We start from the raw sequence: 22,784 nt of genomic DNA, 5'->3' as shown, positions 1-22,784 counted from the left end.
CAATCTCTGAGTTTTCTTTCGAAGCTCCTAGAATGCAGTCATGAATACAAGTGGATATTTAGTACAGAGTTACTTCTTAACTTCACTTTTAACCAGCACACACAAAGGAAACCAGCAATCCCGCATGATTCTTGATAACTCTGTCCAAGAGGAAATACAAAGAGGAAGTCAATCGGAGCGCCCGACAGGACCGGCGTAATTTCACCAGAACAAGACATAATATTCATAGAAGGTCGGAGCTGGAAGAGACCCAGCGCGGGTTCTTAACCTTTTTTGTGTGTTACAGACCTATGTCTGGAGAAGCCTATGAATCCTTTCTCAACAGTATTTTCGAATGCATAAAATATAAAGAACTACAAAGGAAACTAATTGCATTGAAAGTTTTAAAAATGTGTATTTTTAAAAACAAGTTCACAAACTCCGAGATCCTGTCCTAGAGTTTAACGGATTCCATCTCCCTCATTCGACAGGGGAAGAAACTGAGGCACTGAGAGTTTCTGTGACTTGACCAAGGTCCCACAAGTTATAGTAAACGCCTACACCGGCACTCGAACTCAGCTCTAACTCCTAGCTTCTAAGCGAGTTTCTCCGGGCTACGAAAGCGATTAGGAGCTAGAGAAGCATGGGGAGAATCGTGTGACCTTGGGCTCAAGCCCTTGCACCCTTCGGTGGGGCTTGATCCCTGCTCAGGCCCCTTCCAGTGCAAAGCCCTGAGATCCCTACTCTAACCTTGGACGACCTCGGGGTGACTCAGGACAGCTCCAGGAGCCTGTGCTTCCCGGGAGCGCCTGGGGAGAATTTGGAACTTCCCGGGCAGGCGGCGCGCACACACGCCATCGGGCGAGCCTCGCGCGAGCGCGAGACCCCGGGGGAAGGCCGGGCCGGTGGACGGGGTGGGAGAGGGGCGGGCTAAGGCGTTCTCTCCGGACTGGTCTGCGCGCCGCGGGGGGGCGCGCGGGCGGACTCTAGGGAAACGTTGGCCGAGAAGGCGGACGATAACGCCCATCTGCCTCATCCGGCTGGGCTGAGAATTTTAGTCTCGCGGACAAAGGATGGAAAAGCTTTGGGCTGAAGCGCAGGATGTTCAGGATGCGTTGACTTCAATAAACAAACTCTCTCCACCCATCCACCCCCGCCGCGACGTAAAGCTTCGGCCCCGAAGACCCACAAGTCACCCAACAAGGGCGAGGGAGGGGCTAATCAGTTCGCCCCATTTATTTCCCCCCAGCTGCTTAAATAGCTCGGTCCGTCTATGGGTGCGCGAGTAGGGGGCGGAGAAAGGAAGGGGGGCTGGAAAGGCGCCTCCTTTACTCGGGCTCCCTACTCATCCCCGTGGGAATCGGCCCCGGACCCCGCCGCCATGTTTGATCGGGATGTGTGACACGGTTTTGGCTGAGGCCGAGCCGAGGGGATCGCAGGGTGGAGCTGCCCAACGGCCCCCACCTCTGGGGAGGGAGGCGAGAGGCGTGTGACCCCGGCCGCCGAGAGGGCACGAGTGGGGGGGGTGTACCCCTGCCGCTGCTGGGGGCCGGAAGGTGGGGAGTAGAGAGCAGGGTGGGGAGGCGCGAGTTCCGGTGTCCTCGGGGCTTGCTCCCTCCCTCGCGCGCGCAGGTAGCCGCAACGGCTGAGGAGGAGGAGGGGCGGGAGGAGAGTAAGAGAGGCGGAGCCGAGGGAGAGGGCGGGCGGTTGAGGGGAGGAGAGAAGAGGTGGAGAGTGAGGGCCAGGGGTGGGGGGAGCCCGGGAATTCCCTCCTCCGTGGAGTAAGGAGTCTAGGGCTGGGTGCTGCTGCCGCCGACAGGCGCTCACGGAGGTGGAGGAGGCGGTGAGGGCGGCGGAGGGAGGGAGGACCCGCTGCCCGCCGGATCCCGCGGATCTCGCCTCCACCTCGGTTTCCCCTCCCCTCCACCTTCCAGCCGAAGCTGCTGCCACCGCAGCCGACACTCATGTGAGCGGGCCGAGAGCAGGTAAGGACCCGGCAGGGCCCCCCTCCGCTCCCCGGGAGAGAAGTCGCTCGAGCTCCGAGAGCGCTAGGCCCGGCAGTCCTCGGAGGCCGCCTCATTCCCTCTACCCCTTTAAGCGCCCCCCTCCTTGCTTCGGGCTTCGCGTCTGGAAGTTGGGGAGAAACTTCTCTCTCAGCAGTGCCCCTTCCCGGGTCTGGGCTGGGGGGGAGGGGCCGCACTGCGCTCTGGCCGCTCCCCCGCCGCTCTCCCCTCCCCCAGCGGGTGTGTCTCGCTTCCTTCCAGGTAGACCGGGTCCCCCTCCCTCCCCGGCGCCCGCCGGTTGGGGCGGGGAGGCTCGTCTCCGGCAGTTAATGCCCTCGGAAAGGTGTAACCCTTCAGCCCTCATGGATACCCCGTGCTGCCAACCTGGCGGCGGGGGGAGGGCGCTTACGAGGCGCCCCCTTCCCACCCGGGGTCTCCAGCCGCTCTTCTGCCCGTCTTCCTGCGATCGGGGACCTGTCTCTTGGCTGATGCCTGGTGACAACTGCGCTGGGCTTGGGGCGAGCCTCTCCCCTTACTGGGGTTGATTGAAAACCGCAACATGCAAAAGTTTTCCTTTGTTTTGGGCTGGGGGGTTGTCATTCGGGAACCAGTTTTCACCGCGTTGTGGCCACTTTACTGAACTGTTGGTACTTGCGTTCTCAGTTCCCCTGGGCAGTTGAAAACTTAGCACGTTTTGTTTTCTTTTTGTTCGTCGTATCCAGGGTGTGCTTTATGGGAGTGGGGTCGGGTGATGTTTTGAGACGATATTCAGAGATTATGTGTGCTTTTTCTTTCTTTTTAAGTTTTGGCCCTTTTATATTTTAGCTGCTTTGGTTGTGTAGTGATCAGAACGTAGCACAGCGTGGTTCTTAGTTGAATGATCTTTTATGAATAATTAATGCAGAAAAACCCCTTTCCACCTTAGTTAATGAATTCAGGAAATGAGAAGGTAGGATTGTAACCCTTAATGTAATTCCAAGCCCTTATGCTATATGCATTGATTTGGCTGAATGCCATGGTTTGGGTTCATGCATGATGGCTGGGACTGGACCCGGTATTATTTATCTATCTCATGTTATGCACAGCCCGGTTCATTGACTATAATAGGGGTTTAATGTTCGCTCAATGAAGGTTTGTATAAATAGTCATAGAAAGGCGTATGCATTGTGACAGCAATGCTGATATATCTGTAGGCATTGAAATGTGTTAAATTGTCATTAACGTGTGAAATGTGTGCATTTATGTTTGCAGACATCTCTCTAAATTGATATTCGCTAAAGTGGAACAAAAATAATTATTTTAGATTGATTCCTTAAGTATTAGAAATATTACCTGAAACATACATAATATTCAAAGAAAGTTCATACACCTGTCATATTAAAGATTCAAGAAAAAGTAAATGTTTTTGAAGTTTATTGGATTTTTGACCATTAGAAAAACCTGGTTTTTCAAAGGGATTCAAGTTTGAGTTTACCAAAAACAGCCTGGAAAAAAGTTATCTTTGGATTGAATCTATACCTGTGAAATTTTAGCCCACTTTTACCCCGGGAAAAGAGAAGTTGGACTTAAAACAGAAGTGAATCTTTGGCCACAATTACCATCATGTTATAACACAGCTTTAATTTTGCACAGTGTTTTTTTTTTTTAAATTTTTTTGCTGACTTCATAAACCACAAATGGACTCCTTTCTGCTCAACAGTAGACAATTCCTGAAGTGAAATTACAGCTTTGGCTTCTCTTTTTGGGATAGGTGGAATTTGTCTTATGGCAGAAATATATACTGGTGTAAGATTGAAAGGAATTTGTCAGTTATAAAGCAGAATGAACACTGTAATTCGATTAAGTCTCCCCCATATTTGTAATATTCAGAGGATTCATTCTGAAATAATTTAACACTAGTCAATTTTAACATTCACATCTCATGGAAAAAAAGATTTGATTGTGTACTCTTTCAAAATTTTGGTAATTTTTAAGCATTAATATTTCATTAATGTACATCGTTTATTACATAATATAAAAAGTTAACTTAGAACTCATACTGACATCTGTTCAGGTGATTTGTTCACATGTTGGTACTGCTAGTGGTAAGGGAAAAAGTTGGTCGATTTCTCTTTCTGCAGTAGAAGGACCAATATATGAAATATGTAAGTAAAATTGGAGATCATTCAAATCTAATAGTTTTCTTAAAAGTGAAATTCTTTCTTATAGACTTAAAGCTGCTTAGGTCATCTAGTTTAACCTTCCTGACATCCCATTTTACAGAGGAGCAAACTACCCAAAGTCAAACGATAGCAGTGGAAGAGTTAGGATTCCATCCCAGTTCCTCTAATTTCAAATCTAATGCCCTTCTGGTCATGAATGTACCAGCAGGTTCCCAGAATTTTGTCCTATGTACCTAATCCTCCTCAACAAGTTACTTAAAAGGCCAGGATGGTTGGCTTTCTGCAAATAAATGTATATCTGCCTCTACAACTTATATTTGAGAACAGAGCTGGTGTTTTATTTTCTTATTCATTTTTGTATCCCCTCATTGTAGCCATCTAAATACCTTATATGTAGTAGGTATTCAGTCAGTATTTATTGAATGAATAATATCCATAGTTTTAAATTATACTTTCATTTTCACAGCAAAATGTGTCATTTTTTTAATTAAATTTTTCTTGATGTCTATGCTATCAGATTATGGAATTTTCCTTTTTCTGTTTTTCACTTTTAACAGCTGTTTTGTTTTTCATGAAAGTAATCGTAACCATTATCTGTTCCCTTTAGTCCTAATTTTAAATTTGTGTATATATCAACATAAGTCTCATATACTAATTTTTAAAAGAGAGTTGTATCACAAAAGCAAACATAATTATAGAGTGCTGCAACTCCAAAAAATTGGGGGGAAATTATATTTGGTTATTGACATACAAGCAGCTTCTGGAAAACGATCTCATTTTACTTATATATGTATATGACGTACTTTTCTTAATTCTCAGCATAAAAGGCTGAGGTGGGGGTATATGTATGTGTGTGCTTGTGTTTTTGCAAGCCTGTCTGAGTTGTAAAGGTGGTATGGTTGTCAAATTGTCATGTCTTGGGAATGTAAAATAATTTTATACGAAAGAGGGTGCTGTTTGGAGCTTTAAGATTTTCACAATAGAAAATGTAAATAAATGGTTTACTTAATCTAGTACACTTGACTACATTTACATGAATGACTTCATTTCATATCAATTCACACTGAAAAATCTTAACCTATTCATAATTTGAACATATTTCAAATCTTCAGAATAGCCAGATTAGTTTTGTTTTTATACCTAGTGCTTTCCCCCCTCATTTATAACGTGTTTGTTTTATCCCTCTTAGCATGGAGGGAGGGACCATGTATATTTTACTTCATTTGTATATTGTGCAGCATAATTTTCCTTGGAATGTTTAATAAATGTTTTTCAGCATTACAAGTAGCCTTCATTTGTGTAAACTTTGAAATTTTGAGGTTCCAGAATTTATAAATAGGAAAAAAATATTGTATAATAATTTCAGCCCTGAAAATAAATTGTGGTTGTTTGAATTGTAGAATTCCATTGTCCATAGTGCCATTTGCCTCTATCTGTGCATGGATCCACTTGGATCTGAGGGGCTGAGTAAGCAGTACTATGCTTCTACCCCTTCCCTATTTTTTTCTCTTCAGAAAGTTTTTTTTTAAAGTCTTTGTCTTTCTGTTAATTTGTCTATGTCATTTTTGTGGTGTGTATATCAGTTTCGAAGTATATATTATTTATCCCTTTTCTCCCTCTCAACTGCTCTAGGTTTGGGGGCCCTGGGTTCAGCTGTAGCTTCTGGGTGACTGTGACATTATCTACCTTCTGATACAGCTCAGAAGGAGATTTAGCCAGAGGAGCTTTAAAAGTAGCAGAAAGGAAAAGGAAATAACCAGTGTTTGGGCTAGTATTTATATAACTTTTGTATGCCAAAAAATCTTTGGTTATAAGGTTAGTGCTGCTGCTTTGGGAGATCAAATTTTTTTTTGAAAAATAGTTCTTTTTTATTTTGAACCTGACAGACTGAACATATCAATATACAAAGAATAAAAAAGAGGATTGTATATGAAACTGAACTTTTGTTATGAAGTTTTTTTAAGTGTATATTAAATTTGTGGTCATGAGATGAATGATGTCCTGGTTCTTTTCACTTTGCATGCAAATCTTCCCAGGTTTCTCTGAATTCATCAACAGAGACATAATATTCCATTGCATTCATTTACCATAACTTATTTATCCATTTCCCACTTGATGGGCATCCATTTTTGTTTCCAGGGCTTTGCTAATATAAAAAGTGCTGCTGCTGCAAGTATTTTTGTGCATTTTTTTTTCAAAAACTCTGTGTTTGACTTTTTGAGGTATATGCCTTGTTGTGATATCATTAGGTCAAAGGGTGTACACAACTTAAGTCACTTTTTTGGTACAGATACCAAATTACTTTCCAAAATAGTTGGACCAATTCACAGTTCCCCAGCCAGTGTATCTCTTTTTCCACTGTCTACTTCCATTGTCCTTGCAGCTATTGCCCTTTTCTTTTGTTATTTTTGCCTAACCTGTGGAGTGTGAGGTGTAGAACCTCAAGGTCATTTTTATTTGCATTTCTCTTATTAATGATTTGGGGCAGTAATTTTCTTTTGAGAACTATATATTCTTTGGCCATTTATCTTTTTGGAAATGGCTCTTATTATATATTTGTATCAATTCCCTATATATCTTTGACATTAAACCTTTATTAGAGACATTTAGCTATGGACTTATTAGCAGCATATCCTGGTCTGAGGTTGGATGTGACAGTGTGGTTCCCCAAAAAATCATGCTATTTATTATAGGGGTGAGATACATGCTTATAGAGTGCATGTGAGGCACAAGTAAATTGTGTTCTGAGGCCCAGGACTTAAATGACTTAACTTAAATGACTCATTAACCATTCCTAATACTCTTTCCCCCCCACTCTATATCTACACCCTCATTCAAACCCCTCATTCCTTTCTGGTTAGATATATGCTTCAAGCTAGATTTGAAACTGTAATTTCTTTATTTTCTGCCTCTCCTTCTTGGGAACACTCTTCTCTCTTACTGAAATGATCAATTTTTGGGTTTCTTTGAGGAAGACCGGTGGTCTCCAGAGCCACGTGGGTACACAAGAAAAATCTGTTGAAGTGCAGAAAAATGCTATTAGAATGTCTATTTTTATTTATTTTTGTTAAAAGTTATATTAAGCTTTACTAATTTTTAACATATAGATTGACACTGACCCTTTCACTCCTTTATTAACATGTTTCAGTACTGTGATGTATTGCAATTTACATGTGCCCAGTTAAGGGGATTTGTGGATTATGTTATTTAGTTTTAACATAATTAATGCTGAAAAAAATGGATACATGGCTTAAAAAAAGATAGCTGCAAAGAAACTGTGGATTGAGAATGATACTAATAATGATGTAAAACTGTTCGTGAAAATCAGTCCAAAAAGTTTAAGATATTTAAAAACTAAATTTTTAATTTCATCAACAAAAATTCGTATCTTCACTCTTGAATTGGCAAGTCCCATCTCTAACATGGACTGGCTGTGTAACCCTGGACCAGTCATTTAACCAACCTCTCAGTGCTTCAACTAATTCTCCAAGACAGTACCAATTCTTTAAGATATAAGTTGCAATTGACAGAGCAAATTCCTTACCAAGGAGCTCCCAAAGAAACAGGTCCTGCCAAAAAAAAAATCTCTATACTTTTAAAAAAATGTAAAAAGAACTTTCTCATCTGTACAGAAATCTTCCAGATGAACAGTTTAAGTGGCCTTTGAACTCATGTGTTAAAAATATAAATATATAACACCTTCCAATTGTAGTTTGTAAGTAACTACAATTGATTGACTTTAGGAACTGTGGTAAGACACCAGCTGAATTGAAACAGACCTTTGTGTGACTGATGGGTAAGACCAAAAAATGATTATCCTGGCTTAATAAATGCAACCAGTGATGTACTTCTTAATTTTGGAGCTGCATATCTTTATTAGGTGTTTTTTTGAAACATTGATATGGCTTTTAGATTCAAAATCCCATTGAACACATTTTGTAAACTGACAGTCATTAAAAACTACTATTGAAACAAATTGAACTTACAATTGGGCCTTTGAATCCTATTTCACAAAGTGTTAAACCAAGATTTTTAAAAAATCATAAATGTTTAATGATACTGCTCTCGCTAAAACATATATATATGTGCCTATAGAACATGTAACTACAAAAATTACAAAAAAAACCCCTTTTAATAAGGGTAAAAATGCTTTTTATACTGGTAATAAAATGTTTTAAAATACTATTTCAGTTTTAGCCCATCCTTCATTAATTTCTTTGTATATGTTTCATAATGTATGTGATATATTGATATAGTAGTGTATGTATATAATTTATAAATAAATGAACATGTAGCAAGTGTGTGCTTGCATATTTTTTATTGTGACTTAGAGAGCTGTAGCTATGTGGACTCTGCAAAGTCTAGAGGTCAGAACTCTAGTAGCCAGCTCTTTAGATTTTCCCAACCTCAGCCAAGAAGTGGAATTCTCCAGGAGACACAGTTCCATTTCCTGTCCTGTTGTAAATTCCACTGCTTGCCCTCATTCATCTCTCCTTCTGTATCCAAATGTTCAAATTATGACCATAAACTTTCCCTTCTCTTTAGTCTCACACAAAGTCCTAGGGAGAGGTAAAAAAGAAAGACTTATATGAATTTCTTATAAATAAAGAAATCATGGTAATAGTATCTTTTGCCAAAATTCTATTTCATTTTGTAGTATTATCAGATGAGGAAAAACTTGTATAATTTAAGTATCCCAATATATAGTAAAAATAATTATTGGCTAGTAGAATGTAAGCTTCTTAAGGACAGTAATTATTTTGGGTTTTTGCATTCTTTTTTTTGTTTGTTTTTTGCATTCTTGTTAGTATAATATTGACAGGGGGTGATATTTAATCTGTTAGAGCTGAAAGGATGAGAACATTTGAGAACATCACACTGTCAGTGTAGTACACTGACATATGTACAGTGCATTGATATTGATGCTATAGACATATTTTAAGCATTGCCTTTTTAGTGGTATTTATGATTTAAAACTTTCTTTTCATATATCTTTTCAGGCTAAGTCTGGTAACATTTAAATTTTAGGAGACTAGACAAGTATTGTTTTATAGGCTAAGTAAAATTGAAGTGTATTGCCTAATTTTGTATGAAAACTAAATTCTACGTCCTAGAATGAATTTGCAAAACATATTCAAACTTTTTTTGGGGTTATGACTCTAAAAGTCATTTTGTTGGTATATAGAAATCCAACCTTAAAAATCAGTGTTGTTCAAGTGAAATGAATCTTTTCTCAGGACTGCTTCTGCCCCTTCTCCCTTCAGGCTTTTTTGTTCTGATAAAACATGCAAAGCAAAAGCATTGAAATACGAACTTTATTCTGTAATATAAAGGTCTGTTGGTACATTAATAATGACAAGCCCATGTTCTTTTAAGAAAAAAATATTTTTAAGGTGGGAGAGGAAAGCTTTTATGATTTTCTTGATGGAGTAATGTGTGGTTCTTCACAGGATCTGTCTGGTAGGAGGATTAAAGGGGAGTGGAAGGGACTAAGACAAGACAGGAAGTACTGGGAGAAAGGATTGATGACTGAAATCTCAGAATAAGATTCACTTTGTACCAGTATACATAACAATTTGCTTAATATGTCTGCTGTTTTATAGCTACTTTATGGAGACTGCTTTTTAGAAAAAACTTCAGCATTGCTCTCATCTTATGCATTAGAAATTTTTATTGGGTAGGAATATGATGGATGCTTTTACTATGCAAATAGATTCTTATAAATATTCTTGTAAGAACTTTATTTCTTATTTTTTCAGGAAAGGCATAGTATTTTTGAAGAGAAACCCAAATTTTAATATCATTTTCCCTTCATGATCATGTAGCATAAATAGAAATACTTAAAAGTAGGAAAGAGGCAATATGATGTGAAGACTTGGGTTCCCTTTGTAACCCTGTTTCTGGATGGCCTCACTTTGTAAAATGTTCTAAAATTCCTTCCAGCTTTGAAATTCTATGGCTTTCCAAGGGTCATTTTTTTTTTCTAAACCACACTCGTAAGTGTTTAGCGAAGATCTTCAGAAATTTCAGATTCTGTGCAAATTAGCTAGCATTGAATTTTTTAGGCAGGTGTGTTGTCTTTTGTGGAGGCTAGTCTAAATTCTCTAGGCTAATAAACATTTTGACAGATTATATAGTATAATGGAAAGATTACTAGGTTATTTGTGGGGCTGTGAATTGATTTCAACCATTCTAAAAAGCAGTTTAGAAATAGGCAAAGAAAGTAACTAAAATGTCCATACTATTGACCCTGAGATTTCATTGCTACGAATATACAGCAAGAACACCAAAATATTTTATATACCTTATCCAAAATATTTTGTAGTAGCAAAGGACTGGAAACAAATTCAGGTGCCCATTAATTGTGGAATCGCTAAACAAATTGTGGTACATGAATATAGTAGAATACTGTGCTCTAAGAAATGATGAATTATGATAAATCTAGAAAAGCATGAGAATGTACATAAACTAACACAATTTGAAGTAAATACTGTCAGGGAAGCTATATACAATGACTCCAAAAATTTAAATGAAAAGCACAAAATGATGCATTGAAATTATTATTACAAAGTTTGGTCACAAAGAAGAGATTTGAAGATGCACCTCTGTTTCTTTGAAAAGGAACAGAGTGATGGGCATGGAACACTACATAAAATGTCAGTGTTTTTTGATAAGTAGTTTTGCTGAGTTGGCTTTTTAATCTTTTTTTTTATTCTATTGAGAAATGGTTCTCTGGGAGGGAGTGGAGGTGAAGGTACAATGGAAGGTAAAAATAAAAAAGATTAAATTTATTTCAGAAGTTTGAAAAAAGGATAAATTTGTTTACATTCAGTTCTGAGAGATTATCATTATAAACTTTGTATATGTGTTGGTTTAATGTTTCTATAAACATTAAAGCTATTTCTTTTTTCTCCCTCAGCAAAATGAGAAATCAGCTTTAGCATATGGAAGCATTTCTACACTGCAGATTATTCTGGTAGGGGTGGAGCAGAGGACCCAAATATTTACAAATACTGTCAAATGAATATGCATTTTCAAATACCACTAAGGTGGCCAAAAATCCTTTGATGCAAGAATTGCCCACAGTAGAAACTGTTTCATTAATTTAATTTTAGAGAGATCATGATGAAGAAAGAATGAGTAGTTTTTTTACGTTGTGTTCTTGTCCAGAAGTTTGTCTCCCATTGCTTCAGTGATAACAGTATCATCATTAAGGATTTCTTATCCAACCTTCCTTAATTAACTAGATGTTGGAAGTAGCTACATATTTGTAGACAGAGTAAACGTAAAAATGTGTAAAATTGACCAAGTTTTTCCAAAAGCAGTGTCTTTTCTTGGAATGTATATTGGCAGATATTTAAGAATAATTAAAAATGTTGCAATGGCAGTGTGGAGTAGTGGAAAGAGAACTAGCTTCGAAGACAGAAAGACCAGGGGTAAGTGTCCTATACTGACTGTGTGATTCTGGACAAGTCATTTAAACTAAGACTATAAGTCGCAGAGAACATGCCGACCTGCATGGGTCAATAGAGTTTCAAAACCTTAAGCCCCATATACTAATGAAATCACAGATCTAATCTCTATCCCCCAAAATGTTATACCATTGGACTCACAGATATTTCTCTCAGAGAGCATGTCTCTTTTAAGGTTAGAAATTGGAATTGGTCATGGAATCCCTGAATATTTATTTCTTGCTTACCATGTATCTGATATTGTGCTACATGCTGTCGAGGTTACAGAAAGTATAAGGACCTGTATATCCTTTGTACTTATAGATGCATGGACAGATGTCCAGAAGAAGAAATCAAACTTCATTATTACAACTTAACCAGTTGTTGACAGAAGCAATAAAATAACAAATGAGAGCAGCTACAGCAGATACTTTTTTAATATTTCAGAAGATCTTCAATTTTGTGTTGGCTACTTTCACTATTGATGCAGATTATAACTTTTCTAAGCCTTACTAGATGGTTTCTTGAGTTTTGTAGCACCCCAGAAATGGACATCTGGTGACCAGCCTTCTGGCTATAAGTCTCTTAAAACTTGGCTAGCCTGGTGCTCTTATAGTCACATAATCCATTGTCAGGCCTGTATTTGAAACCTCCTTCAGTAGTATCTATCAAAGCATGCTTCATTGGCATAGTCTCTGTGAACTCATATTACTTCCATGCTGTGCTGTGAGGAGGCATCATCAGAGTAACATTATAGAGTGTAAAACAAAACCACCAGTCAGATTCTGTGAGTTGGAAGGGACTGTAGTGGCATTCTAGTCTAACTCATACTTGAAAGAAATCTCCATTGTATTATACCTGATAAGTGGTTATCCAGACCCTCCCTGAATGCCTCCAAGAAGGGGAAACTCATAACCTCCTTAGACATCTTTTTGACACCTCTAATTATTAGGAAATTTTTCCTGTCATAAAGCCTAAATTGAATTCTTTGCAACTTCCACTCAGTGCTTCTTGTTCAACCCTCTGGGGCCAAACAGAACAAGTCTGATCCTTTCTCCCTACAACAGCCCTTCAAATACTTGAAGACAGATAACATGTTCTCCCAGCATCTTCTGGTCTTCAAGCTTAATACCCTTAGTTCCTCCAACCAATCTTCAATATGTCATGAACTCTTAACCGTTATGTTTCTCTTTCTCTGGCCGTTCTCCACCTTCTCTGAATATACCCTGAGCCTTCTATGTAATATGCAGTATCCATCATAGCATCTTTTGTAAAATGCATAGAGCCCTATAAGACATTAAAAAATATGGTAAATTCTCATAAAGCCCTCAATCTGGCCCTCTGCTGCTTTTCCAGTTTTCTTATACCTTACTTCCTACTACTTGCTGTGCCATACAATGACATTGGACTCCTTGCTGTTCCCCACACAAAATACTTTCATCTCCTGACTCTGGGCATTTTCACTGGCCATCCCCCATACCCAGAGAGTTTTCCTTCTTCTCTACCTCATGGCTTCCCAGGCTTCCTTCAAGTCCCAACCAAACTCACCCTCTTTCTAGAAGCCTTTCCCAATCCTCCTTAATTTTGGTGCCTTCCTTCTGTTGATTATCTCCAATTTATCTTATATATAACTTGTCTGTGCAGAGTTGTTTGCAAGTTGTCTCCACCATTAGACTGTAAGCTCCTTGACAACAGGGACTCATCTTTTACTTTTCTTATATCTTCAACAACTGCCACAGTACATGGCACATAGTAGGTAGGCACTTGGTAAATATTTGTTGAATGACAAATATGTTCCCTGACAAACGTCAGAAATTTTTGCATGAATTTAAAGAAGTGAATTTTCCAGATAACTGAGTAAACTCTTCAAGTGCCAACATTATGTTCAACATTTTGAAGCAAAGTACTTTGAACACAATGTCCTTTTTCTTGATTAATTTTCAGAAGCATTGTGAATATCAATTACAGACCATACAGAATTCAGGAGCTATGGAAATGTTGAGGCTATTCCTATACCAAATGGAGTCCCTAGACTCCAAGATTTTTTAGTTCTTGGGTTTGTTTTTCATTCTGACACTTCATGCTTTTTGTTTGAGTGTCTGCCTTTAGCAGTTGCTTTTCTCCTCCATGATTTTTTTTTACATTATACTTATAATCTCATGAGAGCTGTAAAGTTACATAACAGCTTATTGAAATTGTGTATAAAATAAAAGCAGGCTCTCCATAAGGGAGAGCCTGTACTCTATACTCTCAGCGTATGATTTTGCCTTATACTTTGCCCCCAAAATTTTTTGCCCTTTGCCAAGAACTTTCGCTTCTTCCCTCTTCTTCATTTCACATCATTCTGACTTTTTTTGCCTTAGACACCCTCACTGTGGTGTTGAAGAGGTGACCTTGACAAAGCCAGCCTCAGTTCATGCGATCCTTGATCTCATTCTTTCCCAGAATCTCTTAACAGATAGCCCTTCTCATCTTCATTGTCTCCCAATCTTCTGGCTTCTTCCATGCTGCCTACAAACACACCTATCCCCTGTGCTAAACAATACCTCAGTTGATCCGGTTATCTCTTTCCAGTAACTATCATCATCTTTCTCTTTTTCCCTTCCTGGGTAAGCCCTTTAGAAACCTGTCTACACTAGGTGTCTTTACTTCTTTTCCTTTTTACGCTAGATGTCTATTACTTTTCCTCTTATGAACTGTCTGTAATCTGGCTTCTGATCCCATCATTCAACTGAAACTTCCCTCTCTAAAACTGCCAGTGATCTTCATTTGCTAATTCTAATGGCTTCTCGGTCTCAGCAGCATTAGATACTTGTTGATCACCTTCTCCTGGATACTCTCTCTTCTCTCAATTTTAGTGATATTCTTCTCTACAGAGTTTATTCTGTCCTGGTTCCCTCCACGTTCTTGTCCATCTGACCATTCATCCTCAATCCCATTTCCTGGTTATTCACCCGTCTGGCTCTTCCTAACCATGGATATCTCTCCAGGCTCTGTTCTGGTTCTTCCTCTATAGTCTCTTGCTTGGTTATCTCAACACCTCCCATGGGTTCAACTATTATCTCTGCAGACCATTTCCCAAATCAGTCTGTTCAGCCTAGTCTCTCTCCTGAGCTCCCATCTCACAATTGACTTTTAGATATCTCACATTCGATGTTTCACAGGCATCTCAAGCTTCATATACCCAGAACAGAACTCATTCTCTTTTTCCTGAACCTGCCCCTCTTCTCAACTTACCTATTACCTAGGCTTATATCCTGCATCCATCTTTACTCCTCACTCTAATCTCACATATCCATTCCTTGCCAAATCTTGTCTTTTCTACCCTCATAACATTTGTTTTATAGATCAGCTACACCCCTAATTCAGGCTCTCATCACCTGTCACCTTTTGGTTGGTCTCCTTGTCTCAGTTCTTTCCCCATGGCCTTCCATCCTCTGTATAATTGCCAAGATGATTTTTCTAAAGTCTGTTTAACCATGTCATCCCCTATTCAGTGACCTCTAGTGGTTTCCTATTGCCTCCAAGATCAAATATAAAATCCTCTATTTGGCATTTAAAGCTTTTCATAATTTGGCCCTTTCCTACTTTTATAGACTGAAACTTTCCTTCATGCACTCTGCATTCCAGCAACACAGTTCTATAACCAATCTCCCATCTCTTTGCCTTTGTACTAGGTGTCCCTGATGCCTGGAATGCTCTACTGACCCCCACATCCTCTTAGTTTCCCAAGCTTCCTTCAAGCTGAGATCCCAGCTACTCTGGAAGGCCTTTCCCAGTTCCCCCAGCTATTAATGGCTTCCTCTTTCTGAGTGCCTTTTTTTTAGTCTTATGTAATTCATATATACCTAGTTGTTTACTTGTTGTTTTCCCATTAAAATGTAAACTCCTTGAGGGCTAGGACTGTGCTTTTGTCTTTTATATCCCCAGTGCTTAAACACAGTGCCTGATTTTCATAAATTATTATTGATTTTTGAGAGAAGTACTTTGTAAACCCTGATTGTTTTACATCAGAGTTATCAAACACTGCTAGCACTCAGAGGCTTGAACCATATTATAATTGGGAAATATTTAACAGTAAATAAAAATACAATAGAACATAGGTAATGTTAATATGTGGTTTTTCAAAGTCGGTATTCAGCCCACAAGGGTCTTTATGTACCGTTTAGTGGCCTGTTTTCTTTTTGAGTTTGGCACTATTGTTCCATATAAATGTGATCCGTTTTCATTATTTTTACCAGGTCCATGGGTGAGGTATTTCAACTTACCTAGTAAGTGAATATTAATTAAGTTTGATTCTTCTAAGGCATCTCCTATGTACAACACACTGTTAGGTATGTGCTGGATAAGTTAGAAAGTTTAGGTTCAATTCAATAAACATGTTTAAAGCACCTACTAAGTCCAAGGCACTGTGCTAAAGCCCTGGAGATACAAATTTTAAAAAGACAGTTTTTTGCCCTCTAGGAGCTTACTATCTAATAGGGGAAGACCAACACATAAAAGGAAACTGTCAGGAATAGGGGGAGACAGGGACCCCAGGAGATACCCTGCGCAGAGGCATCTTGTTCCATGGAGCCAACCAGAGCTTCAGATAAACAGTGGAGTGAGCTGGAGTCCAAAATCCTGCCTTCTATAAAGGAAATAATATGAAACATTTGTTAACCCAGCTCCTTTGTGCAAGGTGGTGCACTTGGTACTGATTGTTTAAAGACACACAAAAATCAAGAATTCCTGCCCCTAGGGAGCTTACATTCCATGGGTGAGGTGACACATAAAGCACCGTCTACAGATAAGTAAAATCTGATGAGTAATATGACTAGTTAGAGTTAATGACTGGGAATATTTCAGCGAAGAGGTGAAACTTAAACTGAACTTTTAATGAGAAATATTTTAACAGGTCCATTTGAGGAAGGAGCACATTCCACACAGGGAATTAAGAAAATTCATCAAGGAAACAACTGATAGTTTAGTTTCATTGGAAGATATTTGGTGTGCACCTTTTTAGTACATAGTTTAAGGTGGATTCAAGGTAGGATTTTAATTGTATTCCCTGACAGGGAATGGGTTTGTTAAGGAAATTCTACTATATTATTAACTCCTGGAAGACCAGATAACTTTTCTTATTTATCTTTGTTTAACTCACTGCACATAGCTTTTCTGATAGTAGACATTTAATAGTTGTTTGTTGAGTTCATTATTGATTCAAATAGTGATCATATATTTAGAGCTGGAAAGAACCTCAGAGATCCATCTAGTTAAATCCCTTTGTTTTGAGAAATGAGGTTGAGGTTCAGTGAAGTTAAGCAAGTTGCCCAGTGTCATATAGGTAAAGTAGCAGAGCCAGGTTTTAAAATGGCTTTTAAACTCCAAATGCAATGTTTTTTTCACTGAACCATGTTGCCATCGATTTATACGTTTGGATTTTTATGCCAGAGACTTTTATTTCTTTCTGTGTACCTTGCCAACAATTGGCCATAAGCTATTAACCTGGTTCATTGGCTTTATATAATACTAACACTTTAGCTTTCCTTTTACATAAATTAATATTGGATATATCTATATAGCTATTATAAAATGTCTATTCATTTATACCTTTTCCTTAAAATTAAAACTTTATCATAATAACTAAGCAAGAAGGAAAGGGGTAGAGAAATAAGCAATAATAATAACTAACACTTATATAGCAGTTAGCATGTGACAGGCATTGTGCTAAGCGTGCTTTACAATTAACTGTTTCATTTGATCCTCACAATAACCCTGGGAGCTAGATGCTAAAGTGACTTGCCCAGGGTCACACAATTATTGGCTGAGGCAGGTTTTGAAATGAAGTCTTCTGATTTCAGGCCCAGTGCTCTTTCCACTACACCACCTGCTGCCAGCATGAACATATTAAGGACTATTATATTGAAAAACAAACTTATATGGAGTGAAATTTAAAGAAATGCAAACATCTTAATTCTGGGGCCATCTTGCTAATTACTTCCTATTTATCCTGTAAATAGCTTGCTTCGTATAATTTTGTTTCCGTTTAGATTGTAAGCTTTCTGTAAGCAGAGACTGTCTTTGTATCCCTAGCATTTAACAATGCCAGGGACAGGGTAGGCACTTAATAAATGTTTGTTGATTGATTGATCTAGATGCCCTAGGTGTTACTGTTGTTCATTTGCTTCAGTAGTGTCCAACTCTTTATGAACCCTTTTGGGGTTTTCTTAGCAAAGATACTGGAGTGGGTTGTCATTTCCTTCTCCAGCTCATTTTGTAGATGAGCAAACTGAGTCAAATAGGGTTAAGTGACTTGCCCAGAATTAGCACGTGTCTGAGACCAGATTTGACTCCAGGCCAGGTGTCTTAGTATCAGTTATTACTGATTTGTTTTAATCTAATGTTGATCTACTCTTCTGTGGGTGTGAGTGTGCGTGTATGTGTGTGCATGTATGTGTGTGTGTGTGTGTGTGTGTGTGTGTAATATCCTATGTGTAGGCTAAACGTATACTAATGAATATGTGTGTATATACATACATTTATTATATATGTATTACATATTTGCGTGAGTGTATCCTAATGAGGATTATTGGAGAATATTTTTTACAACTCTACTGCATCTTAGAGGCCTGTTGGAGATGGAGAAGGTATAGCAGGTCTTTGGTCTTCACTTCAAGTTTTCTGTCCCTCTCTGCACCTTGAGTAGAACTGTTGTTTCCTTCACCTTGAATTATCTTCAAAAGCCTTCTGGCTTGTTTGAAAAATTTCAGATCTATGTTGTGGAGGCTTTAAGGCAGCTTGTAATCAAAAGCCATTACAGAGTTTCTTCTATAGACTTTAACAACCTCAGGAAAGGATTTCTAACTGCCTGGTTATAGATAAAGAAAAGGTTTCTATTTGTCCATCCAAATTACAGTTTCTTCTCCTTGGCTTATGGCCAGACAAAAAGCAGAACAAACCACAAGTAGTGTGGTGATACTGATTTGAAATGCCATGATTGTCTTTTGTAGCCTTTTGGTAACCATAACCCTTTTTTCTCCAGGTACAGATAGCTTTTATTTAAATTAAAAAAAAACCTACAACCACATCTTTTGTTTTTTTCATCACTTTTATTTCCCATCTATGCCTCTTCTTTCCCTTACTTCCCCACCCCACCTCCCAAAGTCATCCCATATAACAAAGAATGAAATAGGAGGGGAAAAGTAGTTCAGCAAATCATCACAATCATTTAAGTCTGACAAATACACAATGTGCCACAGCTATAGTCTCCTATCTCTGCAAAGAAGGAAGAGGTGAATTTTTATATCTCTTCTTTAAAGTCAGGCTTGATCATTATAATTACATAGCCTTCAGTTTCAGTTTTGTGTTATTGATGTGCTTTCAATGTACTTTGGTGTGTTTTTTGTATCTTATTTTCCTGGTTCTTAGCATTAGTTCATAAGTCTTCCCATACCTGCTTCTGTTTACCGTAGTCATTGTTAAGGTGAAACAATAGTCTGTCACCTTAATATACTACAGTTTATCTCCAGTAGATAGGCATCTGCTTTGTTTACAGTTCTTTGCAATTATAAAAATCACTACTAAAAATATTTTGATGTATAAGGAATCTCTCATTGTTATTGACGTTCTTAGTGTATGTACCCAGCAGTGGAATTTCTGGGTTGAGGGTATCCGCATTTTTATCATTTTCTTTGCCTAATTCTAAACTGCTTTATAGAATGCTCGGAACTAATTTTATAGCTCTACCAACAATGCATTTCATTGCCTGTCTTTCCACAACTCTTCCAATATTCTTATCTTTTGTCATCTTTTTCAATTTCCTGGGCCTGAGGTAAAATGCAGTTTTTAAAAATATGTATTTCTCATTTGGAATAGTCTTTCATGTGGTTGTGAACAGTTTGCAATTTTTCTTTTGAAAACTTTATTCATATCTGACCACTTATGGTTATTATATTTATGTTAGTTACCTATATATCCAGGAGATCAGTGATACAAAGGATTTGTTTTTGTTTGTTTTCCCAGTCAATTGCTTGCATTCTTACCGTGGTGTTAATTTGACAGTGCAGTAGTTTTTCAATTTTATGTAATAGTTTTTTTTATTTTCTCATTTGTGACCATATTTTATCTCATGTTTAGTAACTACCACACTTGTAAGAATAGGTATGGAATTATTCACTGGCAGATACATCTTGCTTTTGGAGAAGTGGAATTCTAAGCGTGTGATTTAGTTGGTGTAGGCCAGGGAATTCCCAGGAAGGAAGCTCTCAAATGAATACAGATCTACTAATGTTCTGCAACTCTTGAGTCTTAGAGAGTTGTCTTTGGCCTTAGGAGGTTAAATGACTTGTCTAGAGGTTTGCAAAGCCAGTTGGGGGTGGGAAGTGGGGGTGAGGGTGAGGTTACTACATTTTTTTTGTCTTTTGGAGCTTTATTTGGATAGAGAGACTTTTAGTCCTCCTAGACAAAGTAAGGCTAGAGTCCCATGGGAATTATACAAGAGATATTAAATGTTATTTCTACCTGTGCAAATCAGCAACTGTTCTGTTCTGCAATTCAGTCTTAGAGAGTAACCTGGGGCACTGGGAAATAAAATGGCTTATCCAGAGGGTCAGAAAGCTACTGTGTGTGTAAAAAGATGTGGGACTTAAATCCATAGTTTGACTTTTTTTTTAAATAACTTTTGCTTTTTTATAATTTTTTTACTAGGATAGAGAGATACTTGGGCTACCCAGACAGAATAAAAGCTAGTCAGGCTGCTAGAGTCCCATGAAGATTTTGCAAAAGACGTCAAGTGTTGTTTCTTCCCAAAAATTTTAACAGAAAAAACCCACATAGACATTAGCACTCTATTTCCCAACACCCAGATAGTCCATCTTAGGACAAATCAGTGTGCTCTGAGCAATAGCTGTATTTTGTCAGATGCAGAAGCCTGTCTCCTTGGACCCCTTGGTCAGGAGTTCCTCAGTATCATTTTCAATATTGATGATTTCAGGACATCTGCTATACCCCACCTCCACTTGATCACTGGTATATAATCTAGACTCACCAGGAAATCTTCAAAATTCCAGATGTCATTTTTATACACAGAAGACCAGATGAATTTATATCAGGAAGGTGGTGTCAACCCTAGGGGGCTTCTTGTTGGAAACCAAATGGGGATGAGCCTTCTTCTCTGCCTCATACATCTCAAACACTTAAAATTGAGCTTAAATCCATTTTCCAATCAGAGGAATTTCGTGTAGTGTTCACCATCCTTCTGGTGGCAGAATTGGTTTCAGGGACAGCTGAGCACAATTTTCCACCCTCCTTGTGGTTCAGTGGCAGCTTTCATTTGCTTATCATGATGCCCTTCTCCTTCCTCCCTTCCTTTTTTCCTCCCTCTTTTCCTTTCCTTAAGCTGTGCCTTCTCTTTCTCTCTCTCTCTATCTCCTCACCCTTCTGTGCAGTAGAAGGAAGGAAAAAAGGAAATAAGCATTGTTTATATAGTGCCTACTCTGTTTCAGGTACTCTGTTAAGTCTTTACAGATATTACCTCATTTGATAATAGAAGTACCTGGGTGGGGTCCAGGATATATTATTGTAGTTGTGGTTAGAATACCTTAGTAATAAATTATTTTGTCTGGGTTACCATTATAATAAATTATGTACCTATATATGAAAAATCTGAGAATTGGGGTGGTTTTTTTTTTAGCATTGCAAAAGAACTTAACGAAGTTAAAAGTTAACTCCAAACTGTGGTATATAAAAAGTTCAAGAGATAGTCTCTGGGTAATTAATCATTTTATTAATCATGCTAGCAATAATAAAATGGTTCAGTGATACTCTCAATGTCGAAGACCCCTCATGAAACCCACTCAATACTTATATGCCTTTAGCAAAGTGGTTGTTCCTGAGGGTGGCAATCAACTTTGATTGGTTAACTAGTAATGAGAGAATGAATATCAAGAGAGGTAGGCTTATTCTAATGAGGGTCTGGGGGACCTGACTCTGATCTCTCCCTCTTAGTCAAAGAGACGTATCTATACACATATCACCCCTCTATGGTAATCTAGACAAAAGGGAGAATGCACTTTTTCCCAGACCTGTCTGAGTGAAACACAATGGGCTGGAACCTAAACTAAAATTTCTTTACCTTTTGAACAGATGTTTGAGTTTTCCCTCTCATTGGCAGTCCTGCACTTAGTAGGCTGCCTGAATAACCTGCTTTTACTGATTATTATTATTTTTGTTTGTTTGGCTAGGCAGTGGGGGTAAGTGACTTGCCCAGGGTCACGCAGCTAGTAAGTGTTATGTGTCTGAGGTCAGATTTGAACTCAGGTCCTCCTGAATCCAGGGCCAGTGGTCTGCGTCATCTAGCTGCCCCTGGGACTGATTTCTGAATGAGGAAGTGGAAAAGGGGAAAAATCTTAGTCCTAATTCAACAATTGGTTATCAATGTAAGAGAAATCTCAATACAATATTTAAAATATTTTAGTTATACACAATTTTCTGTGTAAATTCTGTCATATTACAGTGACAGATATCTGAAATCTGTCTTATTTTGTACTTGTTCACTTAACAGTATTTTTTATTTTTCATGTTTAGCTTGAACACTTCTTCAGAGTATCTCTCTTAATGTTCTGTATGTGCACATTTTTCAGTTCTTTACTCTGTCCTAAGGGGGAAAAAAATAAAACTTCAAAGAAGTTGTAGAAGAGAAGTGGCTGTGCTTCTTAGATTACTAAAAGGTCAATTAAGAATCTCAGTGGATTCTTAACTAATATTTAGTTGAAATCCAGGAGACCTTAGTAACAAATTGGTTTTTTGATTTTGTTTTTAAAGATACTCTAAAGTCTAAACTGAGTGTTTGATAAATAAGTATACAAGTCAACTGGTGTAAATACAAAGTATATCAGGGATTGTTTGCTCAAATGATCCTGTCATCCTTGATCTCATCAAAATGGACTTCTTCAGCAATGCGGAAGAACCCATCCTTGCTTCTCCTATGTGATTCTTGTTTCATGTTCATTCATAATTTCCTGAGTAGGGGAGCACTAGACATTCTGGATTCTTCTCTTTCTCTCCAAGCCCAAAATATGAGTAGTAGCTAACTACTCCAATTATTTAAAACTTCAGACTCCTTCCGAAAAACTCTTAACTGCCTGTTAGACATCTCAGACTGGATGTCCCATAGAACATCTTAAACTAAATTAAACTAAACTAATTTT

At 38.5% G+C, this 22,784-nt stretch overlaps 1 protein-coding gene across 2 annotated transcripts in view; it reads left to right on the top strand.

Moving 5' to 3' along the window:
• Positions 1–1,019: 1,019 nt before the first annotated feature.
• YES1 (YES proto-oncogene 1, Src family tyrosine kinase) overlaps positions 1,020–22,784 on the top strand; it is a 99,667-nt gene continuing 77,902 nt past the window's right edge. The window contains exon 1 of one of the 2 annotated variants that reach the window (XM_078153477.1): positions 1,020–1,244. The gene's annotated coding sequence lies outside the window, so the exon portion shown is untranslated. Of the gene's footprint in view, positions 1,245–1,880; positions 1,965–22,784 lie in introns of those variants that run through there. The other variant, XM_020970681.2, reaches the window with a different exon arrangement.

Source organism: Phascolarctos cinereus, unplaced genomic scaffold (genome assembly GCF_003287225.1).
Source record: "Phascolarctos cinereus isolate Bilbo 61053 unplaced genomic scaffold, phaCin_HiC Scaffold_4;HRSCAF=312, whole genome shotgun sequence".
In the NCBI taxonomy this organism is placed as follows: Eukaryota; Metazoa; Chordata; class Mammalia; order Diprotodontia; family Phascolarctidae; genus Phascolarctos; species Phascolarctos cinereus.
Note: the sequence above shows the minus strand (reverse complement) of the source record. Positions and strands in the feature narration are given on the sequence as shown.